This window comes from Bos taurus, chromosome 10 (assembly GCF_002263795.3).
Source record: "Bos taurus isolate L1 Dominette 01449 registration number 42190680 breed Hereford chromosome 10, ARS-UCD2.0, whole genome shotgun sequence".
In the NCBI taxonomy this organism is placed as follows: domain Eukaryota; kingdom Metazoa; phylum Chordata; class Mammalia; order Artiodactyla; family Bovidae; genus Bos; species Bos taurus.
The window spans coordinates 26,413,258-26,430,716 of record NC_037337.1 but is presented as its reverse complement, the minus strand read 5'-3'; the positions used below and the strand labels follow the sequence as shown (position 1 = coordinate 26,430,716).

Here is a 17,459-nt window from a genome sequence, read left to right as displayed (position 1 = left end):
AGAGTTCTAAGAGTTACAAGTTTTTCAAATTACAAAAATTTCAAGTAATACTTGGTTTAAAATTACAGGGAGCAGTAAGAGGATTTTGGGGAATATGGATTTTCAATGATTTTTTCACACTGTAACTGATTCTTTTAATTTTTCCTTAGTGAGCTAATTTCAGAATTTGGATTGAAACTAAATACTGAATTTATTTTAGCAACTTTAAAGTTTTATTTTAGAATGTATCATATATTCTATCAGAATTGTGAATTAGGAAGATTGATTAATTGGGGATTTGAGATAAGATTCCTGGAAATTGAGAAAACCCCAGAAGTGTAATCTAGATTACCGTCCATCTTGCTGTCCTGTACTCAAACTCAACAGTCAAGGTAAAATATTGTAGATTGGAAAGTATTGATTTTCATAGTTTTTGCTTTGATTGTCATAAAATTTATAGAATGACCAAGCTTGTCATCAGCTTCTAGCAGCTGACCTCACAAGTATCAGATCAGATTCAGATCAGTCACTCAGTTGTGTCCGACTCTTTTCGACCCCATGAATCGCAGCACGCCAGGCCTCCCTGTCCATCACCAACTCCCAGAGTTCACTCAGACTCACGTCCATCGAGCCAGTGATGTCATCCAGCCATCTCATCCTCATAGGTGAAGAAAAAGATACATGGAATTCACTATCCATTTTATTTTATTCTTGTTTTAGGTGGTGATACTTCTTTACATCAAAACATTGATTTAAAATAACTTTCAGTGTTTTAAACTAATTTAAGTATGCTAATATCTCTGATTAGCCATTTTGGAATCTTTTTTCAAGTGAAATATTTCTAAGGTGATTTAACCTCCTTGTGTATATTTGACTTGAGTTACACTTTTCAGCGTTTACTCTGGTTTGTCCCCAAACCACCTCCATTTAGAATGATTTGATCAAGTAGTCGAATCAGTGTTATAAAAATAAGTCCTCACTGAATTCTTGCTAAAATTACAAAACTTTCAAAAGTGTAGTCTGTCTACTGTAGTTTCATTTATCAGACTTTATGATGATTTTGAGATTTAGTTTTTAATATCATCTAGCAACCTAGGAAATAAGTACATATGGTTGCTTATACCTTTTTTTTTTTTCAAGTTTTCAGTGTTTTATTTCTACCCTTAATAACAGACATAAACATTTTGCTCTGAATTATGGTTAACTCATGATACAGAGTTTCTCAAGTTTTTTTTTTTTTTTTTCTTTTTCTGCAGCTAGCTTCTGACTACACCTTCTATACCGTAACATATGTACACTTCATAATAACTTATTTAACTTTGGAACCCAGTAGTTTAACAGTCAAGTGTAGCATTCAACTTCTTATAATTAAACATTTAATTGGTTTGTAACATTTAAAGCATAGTTTGCCAATTTAAAGCTTTTATGACTTAATAAGTGTAATGGTAAACTTATGTGAAAATGGATTCAGAGTTTTCTTTTGGAGTATGTTGAAATATCAAGATTATGTTTATTGGCTTTAAATTGATTTCTTGAAAATTAAAGATCTTAAAGTTTAGAGACATAATACTAGTTGGAATATGTGCTTTGCATCCTTTTGAACAAAAGATCTATTAAAACATGGTCTGAGGTTTAGAGGAGAGAGAAACATTGGAAGGCTTCTATTTAATGTTAAGGAACTTGTCTCACTTTGAGAGATGGGGCCAATTACTAGTAGTCATTTAGGAAGGGTCAGGCCTGTGTCTGTATGGCTCTGTTTTTAATCTCTGTAGAATGACCTTCACTTCAAAATAGGTTGTAAATGAAAAGTGCATTTGTATGCAAAACATGAAAAACAAACTTGGTTATGTCATTAGGTATAACTGAATTTGTTATATAAGAAAAAAGCCAGGTGTATAGATTTTGTTTGATAAGTAGTACATACCTGAGAAGTAGGTTTGATAAATTTGTGATATTCTGAAGGATTTCAAAGCACTTTTGAAAGCTTGAGAGTAATGTTACTGATTCTTAAGTATAATGGCATTTTCTTGATGTAGGTATGTATAAGTGTACTCCTAACCTTGAAAAGGCATGGTTAATAGATATTCTTATGAGTAGGAGAATCTAAGAGTGTTCATATAACTCATACATGCTTAAACTTGTCTTGGCAAAGAGTTTTTCCTTCTTCAGATTAAAACAGTACTTGAGTTAACAAACTGGCGTTATCTGTTGAACACAGGTGGCCCTTCTTGGTCTCTTACAAAGAGGAAATAAACTCAAAGCGACTCTAAAAAGATAGAATGTAAGGGAGATAAAATTTAGATATGAGGAGCTTCCTGTTACTTTTGCTTACTTTAGGTTACCAACCCAGTGAGAAGTAAAAAAATCGGTAGAACTTAATAGTATTTAGTCTGTAGGCTGCCCTGCTCCTGTGTGTGCTCAGTGCTCAATGTTGTCTGACTGTGCGACCCCGGGGACTGCAGCCTGCCAGACTGCTCTGTCCATGGAGGTTTCCAGGCAAGAATAATGGAGTGGGATGCCAATTTCTACTTTCCAGGCAGGAGGCCCAACAAAATAGACAAAATCCTTGCCCGCAGAGATCTTATGTTCTGATAACAAACTCTTCCTTAGTTTACAACTGTGCTCCCTTCATGGTTTTCTTGAATTATGAGTGGGATTTGGCATGTGTGATGTTTTCTACACTTTGCTTAAAAGCTGTGATTAGAGCTTTACTATTTTTAACAAGAGAGAAGGAAGAGGAGGTTTTCTATAACTGGACAAAAACTGGAATATGAAAAGAGGAGTAGGAAGAGGGAAATAGTGTTGTACCTAAGATTAAAATGTGAGCCAAAGATAAAAAAAAAAAGAGAGAGAGAGATTCCTATATTAGGCATGTGAGAAGCTGGGGAAAACACCATTTACTGTCCAGTCTTGGATAGAGGAGTTCTTGGACAGGAGAATGGGAGAAAAGATGGAATAGTGGGAGAAGGGTAAACAGGGCTTTTAACAAGTCTGGTTTAAGTAACTTGGGATGTTCCTATAAAATATATATTATTTGTGTTTGGAAAAGATCCTTTTCCTTTTCTTTTGTGAACATAGTTGAAAGATTAGTGGTTGGCCAGTAGTGTTTGACAGAGAAGGCAATGGCACCCCACTCCAGTACTCTTGTCTGGAAAATCCCATGGACAGAGGAGCCTGGTAGGCTGCAGTCCATGGGGTCTCTGAGAGTCAGACACAACTGAGCGACTTCACTTTCACTTTTCACTTTCATGCATTGGAGAAGGAAATGGCAACCCACTCCAGTGTTCTTGCCTGGAGAATCCCAGGGATGGGGGAGCCTGCTGGGCTGCCGTCTATGGGGTCGCACAGAGTCGGACATGACTGAGGTGACTTAGCAGTAGCAGCAGCAATCCTTGTTTAACAAACACCTTTATTTCTTGCCAGATCCAATCCTAAACCTTGACAAACAACTTACATAACTTTGAAGTTTTTGCCTATGTAAGCTTCTCCCATTTGTAAGCCACTGCAACACAGTTCAAGAGCTTATTGAATCTGTGTCTCCTGGGTTATAGTCTTTGGTTTGGCACAGATCAAACTCTTTTCTATTTCTGTTGTTTATTGATTATTTCTGTTAACACATGTATTTATATTTAAAATGTTTTCTATAAATAGCGTAGAGTTAGATCTAATTTTACTAAATCTAGCAATTTTTGATTTTAAGAACAGTGTTTATTTCACTTATGTTAAATGTAATTTCTGAAATAGAGGAGATTAAGTCTCCTGATTGCTATTTTCTTTCTATTATTCCCATCAATACTTTTTAAAAATAACTATTGAGATATGATTTATATACCTAAATTCATCCTTGTACGTGTACAATTCAATGACTATTTTAGTAAATTTATCAAGTTGTACAACCACCATTATAATCAAAGTTTAAAACATTTGTATTATCCTACAATAAGATCCCTCTTTATCTTTTCTTTGTATCTTATTCCTTGTTAACCAAGAATTCTAGGAACAGAGACCTGATTGAGACCAAAAAAAAAAAAAATGCTTTTTTGAGGGTTTGTTAAGAGAGCAGCCCAGGAGGCACAAATTCAAGGAAACACTTGAATTGTGTTCCATTGGATTACAAAATGAGGAAAGCTTACAAAGGCAAAAAAACATAAGTTGTTTGTCAAGGATTAGAAGAAGTAAGGGTGCTTATTTCATAAGGATTGATTGGGGTTTGAAATGATAACGCAGTTGTGAAATGGGTGGGAACACTTTGAAACTACAAGCTTGTAGCAAGAACTTGCTATCAAATGTTGTTTTGAAATTGACTAGTGATGTCCTTGAGTTTGATACAGGTCAGAAAGTTCAAGCTCTCACCTCTTTAGTTTATTCTTAAGTATTTTGTTGTTGTTATTGCTGTTGTGAATGGGATTGTTTTCTTAATTTCCTATTTGCATAGTTATTGTGTACAGAAATGCAACTGATTTTTGCATGTTGACTTTATATCCTGAAACTATACTGAGTTCACTTATTAGTTCTAACAGGTTTTTTTGGTTGTTGCTCAGTAGTTTGGATTTTTTGCATATATAACCATGTCATCTCTATACAGAGATGATTTTACTTCTTTCCAATTTGGATGCTTTTTATTTCTTTTTCTTGTCTAATTGCTCTGACTAGGACTTCCTGTACTGTGTTAAATAGAAGTGGTGAGAGTGGGCATTCTTGCCTTGTATCAGATCTCTGAGGGAAAGATTTCAGGTTTCCCCCATTAATTATGGTTTGTTAGCTGTGGAATTTTCATATATGACCTTTGTTGTGTCGAGATAAGTCCTTTCTATACCTATTTTAGTAAGAGTATTTTTTTTTATCATGAATGGATGTTGAATTTTGACAAATGCTTTTTTTGCATCTAGAGATGGTCATGGAGAAGGGAATGGCGACCCACTCCAATTACTGCCTAGAAAATTCCATGAACAGAGCAGCCTGGAGGGCTACAGTCTATAGTGTCCTAAACAGTTGGACTGGAGGAGGAAATGGCAACCCACTCCAGTATTCTTGCCTGGAGAATCCCATGGACAGAGGAGCCTGGTAGGCTACAGTCTATGGGGTTGCAAGAGTCAGACAGCGACTAAGCATAGCACAGAGGTGGTCATGTGGCTTTCTTCTTTTCCTGTTAATATAGTTTATCACGTTGATTGATTCACACATGTTGAATCATCTCTGCATCCCAGAGATAAATCCTACCTGGTCATTGTGATGATCCTTTTAATATACTGTTAAATTCAATTTGCTAGCATTTTGCATTGATAGTGGCCTGTAATTTTCCTTTCTTGTACTATCTTTGTCTGTTGTTGGTATCTGCATGATACTGGCTCCATAAAATGAGATTGAAAGTGTTCCTTGTTTTCCTAACGTATGTATTCAACCCTGCTGCTGCTGCAGCTAAGTTACTTTAGTCGTGTCCGACTCTGTGCGACCCCATAGACGGCAGCCCACCAGGCTCCTCCATCCATGGGGTTTTCCAGGCAAGAGTACTAGAGTGGGGTGCCATTGCCTTCTCTGGTATTCAACCCTACTAGGGCAAATTTCCTATGAGAAATGCCTGACTTTCCTTCACAGTCCTAATGTGTGATGCCAAACCCTCAGGAAGACGTACTTTCCACTGAACAAATGTGTAGGAAACAAAGGTTGCCCTGTTAGGCAAATAAGTTTTTTAGGTGGGGCTTCTCTCACTGAAAAGTGTGTCTGCTTGAGGGTCTGAAATTATGAATTAGACTGAGAAAGGAGGTCAGACATTTTTCAAAGGAAATCTGCCCCAGTAGGGCTAAATGTACATGCCACATTAAACGGATTTCACCCTTTTTGTTATAAACATTATCTTATATATTCTCAGTCTCAATAGGTAACCATATGTTTATTTTTAGGTAACTTCTTCTCTTTTCTGTAAGGATACTCTGTGTGTGTTGGGTGGGTGGGGCATTCATCTCTGTTAGTGTTAGGTACACCATTTAGTGACCATATAAAATGAGAACTGGCCCTGAATTCAGACTAGTATCCTGGAATTTAAATTAGATAAGAGCTAGAAGTCTCTTAGAGATTTCCAGTGCTTGTTTTACCAATAATTTCAGGAAGAGGAAACTAAAAGAATCTATTGGGTTCCAGATTTCTGGGGGCAATAATATCCTTTACTCCCTGAACATATCTGTGTAGTAGTTTGCCCTCCATTTCAAGTATTTATTAATACCACTGTGTGCTGGTCACTTTGTTAGGTATTTTGGAAACCCATACAACCTTCCCCTCAAGGAGCTGAGAATACAGTGCATAAAACTGCTTGTTGTTGTTGTTCAGTCGTTAAGTCTTGTCTGACTCTTTGCGACCCCACGAACTACAACACACCAGGCTTCCCTGTCCTTCACTCTCTCCCTGAGTTTGCACAAACCCATATCCATTGAGTCAGTGTTGCCATACAACCATCTCATCCTCTGTTGCCCCCTTCTCCTCCTGCTCTCAATCTTTCCCAGCATCAAGGTCTTTTCCAATGAGTGGTCAAAATATTGGAGCTTCAGCTTCAGCACCAGCCCTTCCAATGAATATTCAGGGTTCATTTCTTTAGGATTGACTGGTTTGATTTCCTTGTAGTCCAAAGGACTCTTCAGAGTCTTCTCTAGCACCAGTTTGAAAGCATCATTTCTTTGGTGATCAGCCTTCTTTATGGTCCAACTCTCACATCCGTACATGACTACTGGAAAAACCATAGCTTTCACTGTACAGACCTTTGTTGGCAAAGTATGTCTCTCTTTTTAATACACTGTCTAAGTTTGTCATAGCTTTTCTTAAAGCAAATGTCTTTTAATTTCATGGCTGCAGTCACCATCCACATTGATTTTGGAGACCAAGAAAATGAAATCTGACACTGTTTCCACATTTTCCCCATCTATCTGCCATGAAGTAATAGGATCAGATGCTATGACCTTCATTTTTTGAATGTTGAGTTTTAAGCCAGCCTTTTCATTCTCCTTTTTCACATTCATCAAGGCTCTTTACTTCCTCTTCGCTTTCTGCCATTAGGGTGGTGTCATCTGCATATCTGAGGTTATTGATATTTCTCCTGGCAATCTTGATTCCAGCTTGTGCTTCTTCCAGCCCAGTGTTTCTCCCCATGTACTCTGCATATAAGTTAAATAAACAGGATGACAATATACAGCCTTGACATACTCCTTTCCCAGTTTGGAACCAGTCTGTTGTTCCATGTCCAGTTCTAACAGTTGCCTCTTGACTTGTGTACAGGTTTTTCAGAAGGCAGATCAGGTGGTCTGGTATGCTCATATCATTAAGAATATTCCACATTTTGTTGTGATCCACACAGTCAAAGGCTATAGAGTAGTCAATGAAGCAGAAGTACATGGTTTTTTCGGGGGGGGGGGGATTCCCCTGCTTTTTCTGTGATACAGCTTATGTTAGCAATTTGATTTCTGGTTCCTCTGCCTTTTCTAAATCCAGCTTGTACGTCTGAAAGTTCTCGGTTCACATACTGCTGATAGTGTACTAAAACTGCTGATGGTATGCTAACACACTGAATTCTAAAAACAAGATAAAGCACTTTATAATTAAGTGTAATAGAATCTCCTTCCCTTTTTCTTTTCCATCTCTTTCAGTTCTTTCTTTGTATCTTTTGTAGCATTTCCAAAAGGTGGACATAGACATAGATAGGAAAACAGAATTTAGAAGTAACTCTGGAAGATTAAAAAAATAAAAGGGTGCATTCTTTCAACAATATATCATATAAGATGAAGAAATTCGGGAAAGACAGAACAGTCTGATAATTTCATAACTGATTGAGTGTAGTTGAATGAGTAATGGCACTCTGGATGCTTACTTCTGGGTGCTAGGGAACACCTCCATTACATGTGTCCTGTTCAAAATCCTGAGAGAGAGAGTGAAGAAGAAGGAATAGCAAAGATGAAAAAGGTTCATAGGTTTCAGAGGGGAAACGAGAGGAAATCTACTTGGTAAAAAAGCAAAGATACTGTGAATTAGAACATTGAGATCATCTTTCCAGGATAAGTAGTGTTTGACAGGTATGGAGAAATGGAAAATCATTCTAGTTGAAGAAATAATTAACAAATGATCACAACTGGAAAAGGTGTGAGTTATATTTGGGGAATTATAAGTAGACCAAGCTGACTGGAGCAGAGATCTGTATATGTGGCCAACATATAACTGCCATTTGATAAATATTGATCCAAATATTAGAAGATAAAAGTTATAATGTAGAAACATGTATTAATACCTTCAGTGTTATTTGGTCCAACTAAGTCGCTTCAGTCGTATCCAGCTCTGCGCGACCCCATAGACAGCAGCCCACCAGGTTCCATACCTGGGATTCTCCAGGCAAGAACACTGGAGTGGGTTGCCATTTCCTTCTCCAGTGCATGAAAGTGAAAAGTGAAAGTGAAGTCACTCAGTCGTAACCGACTCTTAGTGACCCCATGGACTGCAGCCTACCTGGCTCCTCCGTCCATGGGATTTTCCAGGCAAGAGTACTGGAGTGGGGTGCCATTGCCTTCTCCGTCAGTGTTATTTTAAGTTGAAAATAATTTTTCCTAAAATAGAAGGGAGAATTGCTGTAAAAATTCAGGGAAGTCTCATAGATTCTAAGAGGGAATACAGTGAGGCCTCTGGAGTGAGTCATAACTAGGGACTTGGAAGGTACACAAGGCTTCCTTTTTTACTATCACTGCTCTCTTTTTTGTGCTTTCTCTCCCTTAGGCCCTTTCTAGAGTAATGCATTCTCTGCTTCTCAGTCCACGTGGTAGAATATGATTGATGTTATAGCTCCTACCACTCTAATCTCCTTTCTGGTAATTGTGGGCTAATTAAATTGGACCAACCTCCTTGAGGAAAAATGATAAAAATACTGGATAAGATTTTACCAAATCTTTGTAAAAGCATCAAAGTACTAATATGATAACAAGAAACAAATAGGCCAGAATCTAAGGAAAAGATGAAATCTGAGAGGTAAGGAAAGCATTAATCTTTGTAGCTCTTAAGACATTTGCTGCTGCTGCTGCTGCTGCTAAGTCACTTCAGTTGTGTCCGATTCTGTGGGACCCCATAGACGGCAGCCCACCAGGCTCCCCCGTTCCTGGGATTCTCCAGGCAAGAATACTGGAGTGGCTTGCCATTTCCTTCTCCAATGCATGAAAGTGAAAAGTGAGAGTGAAGTTGCTCAGTCATGTCCGATTCTTAGCGACCCCTGGACTGCAGCCTACCAGGCTCCTCTGTCCATGGGATTTCCCAGGCAAGAGTACTAGAGTGGGGTGCCATTGCCTTCTCCAAAGACATTTGCTAATTACTGCAAAATTGGGTTATAGTTTTGGCAGTACCTTTGGGTGGGAGAAAAAGGAAGGGCAGATGCCAAGGTTCAGCACCCACCAAAAGTAGAAATTCTAAGATATTCTTCCAAATATTAAGTTGGGACCCCAGAGAGTTATGCCCACAAGATAAGAACGAATAAGAAGTTAACCTTTCACTTACAGTAATTGTTGTGGAGCTCAGCAGAAATCAGCTGAGCTTAGAAAGGGAAAATAAAAAGAAGAGCTTTCAACTTTTACTGCGAAGCTAGGACTACAGGTATTCTTTTTCTCTGATTTGCAGTTTGGCCTTACATCATCTTGGAGGCCGAAGGAATGTCTGACCATGAACTCTTTTTAGAGTCCTTTTGGGCTGATAATGGTTCAGTTACATATGAGAAACAAAAGCCATGTAATTTTTTTTGTTCCAGGAAGAAACTTTCATCTTGACCTCAAAAATTCACTGCTTATAATTTTGCAAAGATATTGAGCAGTATACATTCAAAGATGAACAGTTACACAGGAAACAATTCGACATGAGTAAGAATCAACTAAAGCAACAGATAGCATAATACAGATTATCATAGATATTAAAACAATATAATTGCTATGTTTAAAAAGATTTTTAAAAACCTGGCAGGTATCTGCAAATAATATGAAATTATAGAATTTGGCTTAGTTGTTTTGAAAAAGAAGCAAAACGTCTAAAATTGAAAATTACAATTTATAATTACGGTTGACTCAGTGGGTAGATTTAACAGCTGGTTAAATACAGCAGTAGTTGATTATGAGTATGGAGACAAAAAGACAATAAATATGAAAGAGAGGTTAAGAGATGAAGGACAGGGTGTGAAGGTCTAATATATAATTCGTTTCATGAATGGAGAAAGAAAAGTAGAGAAAAAAAAAAACTTAAAAAGATAATGGATGAGAATTTTCCAGATGGAAGAAAGGCAATGATCTATAGATTTAAGAAATCCCAAACCCAAGAACCTGACACCTTCATCACTGGACATATACGGGATTTCCCTGTGGAATTATTAACTCCTGGATTAGAGGAGTAAAGAAGATTATTTACACCTCTAAACTGAAATCTTCTCTGGATGCATCTGATTGGTGGAGCTAGGTCACATCCTCATTCTCAGCTGCCAGGTGGGAAAGCAAGTTTTCTAGGACAATCTTACTAATAATATTGAAATTACAAAAAAGTAAGGAAAATGTTTTTAAAATGTTGAATGAAAAAAAAAAATGTTGGACACACTCAATATGGCAAAGGCCTGCTGCTGCTGCTAAGTCACTTCAGTTGTGTCCGACTCTGTACGACCCCATAGACGGCAACCCACCAGGCTCCCCCGTCCCTGGGATTCTCCAGGCAAGAACACTGGAATGGGTTGCCATTTCCTTCTCCAATGTAGGAAAGTGAAAAGTGAAAGTGAAGTCGCTCAGTCATGTCCGACCCTCAGAGATCCCATGGACTGCAGCCTACCAGGCTCCTCTGTCCATGGGATTTTCCAGGCAAGAGTACTGGAGTGGGGTGCCATTGCCTTCTCCAAAGGCCTGAAACGGGGCTATTCAGAAAGCTTATTTTTAGGTGTTTGCTGTTTTCTCTTTGTACTCTTTTCCTTCAAGAGCACATAATTCTTACAGGCTCTGACTCGATGAATGACCTCTGTAATTTGATCTAGCCTTGACTTAATCTACAGAACTCCAGACACAAGAGTACCCTAGCTGTCATAAATTCCTATATCCTCCATCTACTCTTCAAATCCAGCCTGCCTAAATTTTAACATTTCTTCACCCCTCTGCCTTCTCCAGATACCCATCTCTCCTTTAGATTTTCTTTTTTCAGTATCATTTTGTTTCTTCAAAGTATGATATTTGAGAATCACCCTTCTTTCCTCTTTATTGTCTCTTATTTCTTCATTCATATCTAGCTTCAGCAGACTCTCCCTTTCCTGTATCTCTCTCATTTATTCCTTCCTTTCCAATCCCATAACTATTATTCTCCTACATTTTATGTTTGACAATATGTACCATGGCCAGTCTCTGGTGTTCCCTTGACTTTGGTTTCTCTCTCTCCCCTTCAAACCAATGTTCATATTCATGCCTTGTGAATTTCCCTGTTCAATTTTTAAAGGGGTATAACTTCATTCCAGAATTTTCTAAGTCTCCTGCTAACCTATTTTATGATACCTCACTTCCACAAGGGCTGGCATCTGCCCCAGCCAGTGTTCTGCCTTGGCACTTTAAATGCCAAGGTCTTTCTCTCCAACTTTGCTCATAATTTTTTTCTCTACCAAGGATCACTCTGTCTCCAAACTTGTGTAAGTCTTAACTTGCCCTTAAAGTGCAGTTCAAGTTCCATCCCCTCCTGAAGGCCTGCCTCTGTGATGGCTCACTCTGCAGGTCTGTGAACCCTAGCACTGTTACCACTCTCTCACACTTGACACAGCTACTTCTCATTGTTCTCTTTCATGAAAGCTAACATTCTTTTATACCATAAGACTATCCACTGGCTTCAAAGTAAAGACCAAATCTAGATGTCTCATTTCGCCTAGCACAGAACTGGAGTTCAGTGTTTATCCAATAAAGGGATGAATGAATTAATGAATGCCTATTCTGGCACTAAGACTTGAGCTGTGGAGAAATCGCTAATGTAATGACCTTGGGGCAGGCGGTTGCCCTTTGGTGCAAGTCCTTAGTCAAACAGAAAACCAAATGTGGATGTCGAAATTTAATCTGAGAGATCTGTGGTCAACAATTTCCTCTATGTAGAATTTCCCTTCTTGATTTTCACAATCTGCAGAGGGTGGAGGGTAGAAAACTTTCACTACATTAGACTATGTTGGATTGGGCAAATTTCTACATTCTTAATCTAGTGGTAGTTCCTGTCACTGACCCCATATTGCACTGTCCCCAGCAAGAGACTACAGAGTTCCAATAGTGACCTAAATAAAATCCCTTATGATTATACAGTGGAAGTGACAAATAGATTCAAGGGATTAGATCTTATAGACACAGTTCCTGAAGAACTATGGACAGAGGTTTGTAACATTGTACCGGGGGCGGTGATCAAAATCATCCCCAAGAAAAAGAAAAGCAAAAAGGCAAAATGGCTGTCTGAGGAGGCCTTACATATAGCTGAGAAAAGAAGAGAAGTGAAAGGCAAAGGTGAAAAGGAAAGATATATCTATCTGAATGCAAATTTCCAAAGAATAGTAAGGAGAGATAAGAAAGCCTTCCTAGGTGAAAATGCAAAGAAATAGAGAGAAACAATAGAATGGGAAAGACTAGAGATCTCTTCAAGAAAATTAGAGATACCAAGAGAACATTTCATGCAAAGATGGGCACAAAAAAGGACAGAAGTGGTGTGGACCTAACAGAAGCAGAAGAGATTAAGAAGAAGTGGCAAGAATACAGATAAAAACTATACAAAAAAGATCTTCATGACCCAGATAACCACGATGGTGTGATCACTCATCTAGAGCCAGACATCCCGGAGTGGGAAGTTAAGTGGGCCTTTAGGAAGCATCACTACAAACAAAGCTAGTGGAGGGGATGGAATTTCAGCTGAGCTATTTCAAATCCTAGAATATGATGCTGTTAAAATGCTGTATCCAATATGTCAGCAAATTTGGAAAAGTCAGCAGTGGCCACAGGACAAGAAAAGGTCAGTTTACATTCCAGTACCAAAGAAGGGCAACGCCAAAGAATGTTCAAACTACTGCACAGTTGCACTCATTTTACATGCTAGTAAGGTAATGCTCAAAATCCTTCAAGCTAGGCTTCAACTGAGAACTTTCAGATGTACCAGCTGAATTTAGAAAAGGCAGAGGAACCAGAGATCAAATTGCCAACATTCACTGAATCATAGAAAAAACAAAAGAATTCCAGAAAAATATCTATTTCTGCTCCTTTGACTACGCTAAAGCCTTTGACTGTGTGGATCACAACAAACTGTGGAAAATTCTTAAAAGAGATGGGGATCTTACCTGCCTCCTGAGAAACCTGTATGCAGGTCAAGAAGCAACAGTTAGAACTATACATGGAACAAGGGACTGTTTCCAAATTGGGAAAAGAGTACATCAAGAGTATGTATATTGTCACCCTGCTTATTTAACTTCTATGCAGAGTACATCACGCGAAATGCCGGACTGGCTAAAGCACAAGCTGGAATCAAGATTTCCAGGAGAAATAACAACCTCAGATATGCAGATGACACCACCCTAATTGCAGAAAGTGAAGAGGAAGTAAAGAGCACTTGATGAAGGTGAAAAAGGAGAGTGAAAAAGCTGGCTTAAAACTCAACATTCTGAAAACTAAGATTATGGTATCTGGTCCCATCACTTCATGGCAAATAAGTGGGGAGACAATGGAAACAGTGAGAGACTATTTTCTTGGGCTCCAAAATCACCATGGACGGTGACTACAGCCATGAAATTAAAAGACTCTTGATCCTTGGAAGAAAAGCTCTGACAAACCTAGACAGCGTATTAAAAAGCAGAGAGATCACTTTGCTGGCAAAGGGACAGATAAGCAAAGTATGGTTTTTCCAGTATTCATGCAAGAGTGTGAGAGTTGGATCATAAGGAAGGCTGAGCACTGAAGAATTGATGCTTTCGAACTCTTGAGAGTCCCTTGGACTCTAAGGAGATCAAATCAGTCAATCCTGAATCAACCTGAATATTCATTGGAAGGACTGATGCTGAAGTTGAAGCTCCAATACTTTGGCCACCAGATACAAAGAGCCAATTCACTGGAAAAGACCCTGATGCTGGGAAAGATTGAGGGCAGGAGGAGAAGGGGAGAGATGGTTGGATGGCATCACCGACTCAAAGGACATGAGTTTGGGTGAACTCAGGGAGATAATGGACAGGAAAGCCTGGCCTACTGCAGTCCATGGGGTTGCAAAGAATCGGACACGACTGAGCGGCTGAGCAACAACAGATTGAAACGACGTTCAGGTTTTTTTGCCCAGTACACACAGGCACCTTAATAAAGGTCCAGCATAAAAGCTGTTTTAGAGAGCAAGGGATGTCGGTCACTTGCAAGGCCCTATAGCTCAGGGGTTAGAGCACTGGTCTTGTAAACCAGGGGTCGCGAGTTCAAATCTCGCTGGGGCCTACTGGGCAATTCTTTGACTCTTTTTAAAATCTACTTCACCAGCTACCCGCCTCTCTCGCGTAACTTCAACTCCAGCGGAAATTCCGCTAATTATAATTTCCCGCCAGTTTCCAGATGTCCCAAATAAACACCCGAGCAGAACACTTACACCTGTGGTGGATTCATTTTGATATTTGTCAAAACTAATACAATTATGTAAAGTTTAAAAATAAAATAAAATTTAAAAAATTAAAAAAAAAAAAAAAAGAACACTTACTTTTAGGTTCCAATAGTAGGGGGTACGGAGAAGGCAATGGCACCCCACTCCTGTACTTTTGCCTGGAAAATCCCATGGACGGAGGAGCCTGGTAGGCTGCAGTCTATGGGGTCGCTAGAGTCAGACACGACTGAGCGACTTCACTTTCACTTTTCACTTTCATGCATTGGAGAGGGAAATGGCAACCCACTCCAGTGTTCTTGCCTGGAGAATCCCAGGGACGGCGGAGCCTGGTGGGCTGCCGTCTCTGGGGTCGCACAGAGTCGGACACGACTGAAACGGCTTAGCAGCAGCAGCAGCAGCAGTAGGGGGCACGGGCTGCTTTGCCGCCCTGATTGTGGCAGTCTGTTACAAACTGCGGCAAGTGCTGCCAGGCTCCGAGGACGCCCTGGCTTTGCGGGACCACAGCAAGAGCGGTGGGGGCGGCCCGTGCCGCGGCGGGACACAAGGGCGGTTGAGGATCGAACCCTTTCACCCGCTCTGAGCAGGTCTGGAGTCCAGAACCAAGTCCTCTCCCCAGCGTCCGCTGTCCCGATTAAGCGTTTGGGAGAATATAGGCTGTCCGACAAGGTTCCATGTTTCAGTGGGTTTTCGAACACTTCAATATCTCAGCGGGAAAATTAGGGTCGAGACTCGTGTCACTAAATTTATTATTGACTCAAAGAATCTGTGGCTACCTCTTTGAAAACCTTAAAATAGTTTCTCCAAGAGTCAATTCTCATAGTAACATTGGGCTTAGCTATGTATTATACGTCACAGCCTCTACCTCTGCTAGTCTGTGGACGTGTAAACGGAAAGGAGAAGCAGCTCGCTTGTGCAAACGCTCCTGGATTATGGAGGCGAGCATGGGAATTGAGGAAAAGGGAGGCCCAGGCCGGAGCTCTAAGGCCCGCCCTTCTTGGCTCGCAGTTGCGCGATCAGAATTGTGTGTTACACTACCTCAGCCCTTAGTTTTCCAATGCCCGGGTGTCTGCTCCCACTTTAGACACACACCATCAGGCCAGGAGGCCCGGGGCAGCGCGCTAAGTGAAGACAACAGGCCAGGAGATCGCCACGGCTTGGGGCGGCCTCGAGATTCACAGGCTCTAGGTACGGCAGTGAAATGCTCACAGGTTAGGCCTGCTTGAAAGCCCCTCTCTGAAGCAGGAGAATCCAGCTCTAGAGGGGTTGTCCGTAGAAGTGTGGATGAAGGACTTTCTCCTAAACTGGTCGGCTACGTGGAATTTACACACTGGCAACTAGTAGGCTATTGTGCCAGAACCTCTGTTTATCAATGTTCTCAATACAAAATTTTAAGTATTCAATGTTCGTGCTTCCTTCGATAGCTCAGCTGGTAGAGCGGAGGACTGTAGTAATTCCAAGTGTGGACATCCTTAGGTCGCTGGTTCGATTCCGGCTCGAAGGAAGAAACGAGTATTTTGGGGGTTGCAACTAGTTGGTGAGCCCTCTCTCTCAATTTCGTGAGCCCTCACTCTCAATTTCTCACTACGTTGTAAGTGTTCTAGGGTATTTTTCTACAGACCTTACCCCGTTGCAAAGATGGTTTTGTTATCTTGAAAACGGTCCTGTTGGGCACGGTTTTCAGAAGAGGGGAAGTGAGCACCAACTCTTCCAACCATCTGAAGAACTTCTGAGTTTGATGGTCTAACTGAATTTAGGTTGCCGCCTGAGGTTCAAAAGTTGAAGATCCAACACCACTCGTTGGTACTGAATATATATTATATTCTGCGGTCCTTAGAGCTCTAATTTGTGGGACAACCCCCTGAGACCGTCATTCACTCTACACGCACAAATCCATTCCGTGAGGAGATCCTTTTAATTTAGTCAGCTGTTAACAGATTTTTAGTTCCAACAACAACCGAAAAAAATTTTTTTGAGCTGGAGCAGGAAGGAGGAATAGGCTTTGACGTAAATTGGGATGTGACTGGGAAAGAGAATTTCAAACTGTGGAAACAACTTAAGCAAAGGTGGGGAAATGGAACATTTGATTCCCATTCAAGGAAACTTCGGGAGTCTGATCTTTACGAACACGCCCCAGACTGGTTCACCTCCAATAGATCAAAATACTGGCTACCCGTATTTTGATGCCCGTCATTCCTGCCCCTAGGATTTTACACTCTCGCGAAGTAGTAGCAGCCGGACAGCTACACATTCTGGGCATCTGTCCTGGTGTTCAGGACCCTACAGTCTTGCTATCGACCCCGGCTCGGGCCCTCGGGTTGCAACTCGGTTCTCTCCAGGTTCCCTCCAGTCTGGAACTCAAAGAGACTCCTCAGGGAGGGGCTTGTTGGAGCTCAAACACGGGGACTAACGTCTTGAAAAGCTGCCTCTCCTCACCCCATCTGGCGTCTGGAGGGGTCCAGGACGCGGATGGAGGAGGATAAGTGAGGGCAGAGTCAGACATGATACTTCATAAAGAACAGCTAAGCAAAATCAAAGGTAAACTTCTACACAGAAACTAGAAGTTCAGAGTAATCAGGCAGCCAATTGCTGGCGGAGAAGTAAGATTCAGAGACAGTCTCTGCGCTTTACTTTTACTGTGGCTCGTTGGTCTAGGGGTATGATTCTCGCTTTGGGTGCGAGAGGTCCCGGGTTCAAATCCCGGACGAGCCCAATTCCTTTTTTCCCCTTCTCCACCCCAACTTTGCTATTGCTGAAAAAAGCTCTGTTCTGTGCAAATTTTCCCGCGTTCCGAACTATTTTACAAAAGATGTACACTGATCGAACATGTGGTAGCTGGAGCTGTTATGTGTGCGGGGTCAAATTGCCTG

General features: G+C 40.5%; 3 non-coding genes across 3 annotated transcripts; all 3 read left to right on the top strand.

The window, feature by feature from the left end:
• The first annotated feature begins 14,359 nt into the window (after positions 1-14,359).
• TRNAT-UGU (transfer RNA threonine (anticodon UGU)) lies at positions 14,360-14,432 on the top strand. The gene has a single exon. It is a non-coding gene; the product is annotated as a tRNA-Thr (tRNA).
• A 1,571-nt stretch (positions 14,433-16,003) lies between these two features.
• Positions 16,004-16,093, top strand: TRNAY-GUA (transfer RNA tyrosine (anticodon GUA)). Its single transcript is given in 2 exon segments — positions 16,004-16,040; positions 16,058-16,093. It is a non-coding gene; the product is annotated as a tRNA-Tyr (tRNA).
• Positions 16,094-17,229: 1,136 nt separating this feature from the next.
• On the top strand, positions 17,230-17,301 carry TRNAP-UGG (transfer RNA proline (anticodon UGG)). The gene has a single exon. It is a non-coding gene; the product is annotated as a tRNA-Pro (tRNA).
• The last annotated feature ends 158 nt before the right edge of the window (positions 17,302-17,459 follow it).